The sequence below is a fragment of the Adiantum capillus-veneris genome, chromosome 22 (genome assembly GCF_014529385.1).
Source record: "Adiantum capillus-veneris isolate H3 chromosome 22, ASM1452938v2, whole genome shotgun sequence".
Lineage (NCBI taxonomy): Eukaryota > Viridiplantae > Streptophyta > Polypodiopsida > Polypodiales > Pteridaceae > Adiantum > Adiantum capillus-veneris.
Window position 1 is genome coordinate 59,431,156 of NC_140952.1, and position 3,559 is coordinate 59,434,714.

Here is a 3,559-nt window from a genome sequence, read left to right on the forward strand (position 1 = left end):
CATCAAAATCGAACTTTAAATTACATAAAATTAATTTTTATGTAATTATATTTTTAAACTAATTATCTCATGTGAGAGTACACTCTACACACAACGATAATATCCTACTTTTTTTTAATTAGTCACGTTCAAGTGTCAATTAATTGAACACATTGACAAGTGATTCTTATAATTACAGTTTGTATCAGGTGAGAGATTAAACTCTTCACAAAATACAAACTTTCAACTATTTACTAATTTTTTCAAAACAAATTCATAAATTTGAATCACAAAACTTAAATTCTATTGAATTTTAATTTTTATTTAATTCAAATTGTTTTATTTTTTTACAAATTACTTTTTTGATCGTTTGGTGAGAGTACTCACATGGAAAACACTAACTGTGAAAGATGGTGTGAGGCCTGTCGCGTGCTGCTATATATACTAACATATTCGATCGTTATAATTTTCGTTCGAAAATAATTTTGTTTGAAAAGTTTTTCGATCGAAAAACCAAGAAGTTATATGCTTGGCCGTTTATGCTGATGTGGCACCGTATAATACGGCCGTATAATTTAGATAAACGAATAATACTCCCATTATTCACGTATTATACGTCTCCCCAATAACGAATAATGCAACTTAGATGCATTGTTTGCCATAATTTTTGGTTGCTATCAAGGCACACAAAACAACCTAGAAACTTCTAATGGATTCACAACCCATACACGGGAGATGGGCACGTTGTGACTTGTGGTCCCTCTCGCGATGCGAACACCATACAGTCAGATGGTTGCATGCTTATATGATAAGCTGGCAGTCAGGCATAAGATGTCTAAGAGCATACGTTCTGGGTACATACACTAGCAACAAAAGGAAAGCTCCTCAGCCCAGCATGCTCTTCTGTTTGTTCTTGATCTCTTTCTCTAAACGAACAAAATGAAAAATTTCTATGAAGTTTGTTTCATGTTTGACTACTGAGTTCTCCGGAGCGAAGATGCTCTACAATTCTCAGCTACAAATTGGGCAAGGTGCCATTCACATTTATTTTCATCGGTTTATCGATTGAACACTCATTGCCATACGGGCTAGGAGCCACGCACGGTGGCTACGGGCCATTGCTAACTCTAGGATAAGATCCACTTGTTGGTATTCCCTGGATGATTGTTCTCAAGATCGAACAGTTCTACCCAGTGGAGTACACACTGATGTTAATTGACAAGCAAGCGTCTTGTCATTACAGATGTCATTACGGATGTTTAGGGTGTCATTTTTACACTACATGTTTTCAGTGCGACACTCAAGTTGAGTTTTTGCTAATCTTCAACTCACAACAACTGATCTCTACCAGAAAGTATAGATGCAGCAATCAGTTGTGACAGCATGGCTGTCCATAAGAGTTCCGCAGTTCACTTGTGTGGGTCTCCTGCTCTCTCTATAGCACTACGGAGTGTCTATGGACATACTGTTTTGGGGTAAGACCCGGCGGGTGATTGCTACATCACCCCATAGGCATTAAGGATCACAGTTTGATCTGCATTGAGGATCACAGTTGATCTCCCCCAGTTATCCTTTCAAGGAAATACTTCTGCAATCTACCACGCAATAGCGACCGAACACACTTTTCAAGTTGATTCCAATCATTCTGTACACGGTTGACTATGTTGGTTACCGTTATCTGCTAGTTGAGCAATTTCTACAAGGCGTCTTACCAAGGGGTTTGACTACGTAGATTCAAAATCCAAGTGCTTGGATTGCCAAAGGCAACACCCAGGGTTCCCAGTGCAATGCTAAATTTTTTTTCAAGTAGGGGACGTGCTCCTCTCCATTTGAATACGGGTAAGTGAACATTACGTTCAAATCTCCAGGTACGCATCTGTTGATTTGGTGTTATTCCATTTTTAGTATGCTTTGCTTGGTTTTTCAAGACGTATAAGTACGCTTGAATGTTCTAGAGCCATGCCAAGGGCATGTCGGCACAACGTATTTTGGGCGAAGTGCCCAATCTACCTTTTTGTCTCATGCTGTTACGAACCTACTTGTAGGGTTCAATTTGGCACATGTTGTCACATGGGATACAACATGGTCTAGGAACTCAAGGAGTTCGGTTTAGCCAGTGTGGAGCAATGCTAATGAGGGTCTCTCTCACTCCCATCGTAGAGTGTTTGCAGTTACCTCCACCCACAAGTACATCTTGTACTTAAGGATGTTCTTTTTTACACATCCTTACATGAGACATATTCCACATGTGGAGAATATGAGTCTTTGGACTGACACTGGCACCATTATTTCAATTATGTGTCACGACAAAGTCCCTAGGTACTGGTCACATCTGTTTTCTAGACCATTTTTAGCACGACATATCAGGAGCAATTTCATGGCCAGAAATTGTCGGATACTTAGAATGGCTTGTTAAGGTACAAGTACTGCTAAACAACATTACAGATGGTTGTTTATACATATAGCAAGGCTATAAGTTTTTAATGAAAAAGTTTCATTGTCTGTATCTAGAAGTGATCAATGTTTCACCTTTTATTGTGATTCAGACGTTTCAGCAGGGCTTGCAAAAGATTGCAACTAAAAGTATTTAGTTTCTTTTCAGAACTATTTAAATTCCTTTTATTGCGTGCTAGGCGCATCACATTTGCCATAAGTATTGGCAAGCATCATTATGGATATACAAATTTGGTTAGTTTTTGCTAAATGCATGCACACTAGGTGTTATGGGCCCTAGTGTTTAGCAAGGGCTGATTTGGAACGGCATGCATATTCCACAGATTGTTGCTTATGAAGCATTTTGCACTCTATGTGCACTATCTATATGAGATTACTTTTGGATCCACTAATCACCAATAGAGGTCATGGCTCGGTTTGGGCGTTTGTGGAATTTTTCAAGTTAACCACGACGGTTATTTCGAACATTGTTAATTCTTCACCAATGTTAAACACTACTGTGATTTTCCGTTTACCAGTCATCTAGGACGGCTGTCTGTAAACCGTGAGGAAAACATGCCTTAGTACTGTCAGTTATCCAAGGGGATAGGCAGATTACAAAGATTACAAAGAGTAATCTTGTGCTAAAGGATCTGCTAAGAGCATACGTTAACACAACGCATTTCTAAATAGATTATTTTCTCCCTATTCTAGAATTTGCTTAAGTACGATTTTCGAATTTGAACACCTCTTGTGGTGGGGTTGGAGATTGTGTCAATACTTTCATACGTCAAGGACTTACCAGGTGTGCTGACAGAGGATGTTGGCAAGTAACCTTCATTAGGGATGAACATGTAACGGACTGTTCAAGATACTCAGGCGAGTAGGAAATCTAGCTCACAACTGCATGGAAAGTTACTCCAAGGTTTCCTTGCATTATTCCAGTACCTTCAAAAGATCTGAAAATTTGTTACGCCTTTGGACAACTCTTAGTTGTGGTTCCTCCTTTATAGTACTCAAGTGAGTTATAAATGGAGTTACCATTTAAACCCAAGTGACTCTTAGTTATGGTTACTCAAGTGAGTTATAAATGGAGTTACCATTTAGACCCAAGTGGTTGCAAACGGACAACAATGTTGAAAATCAA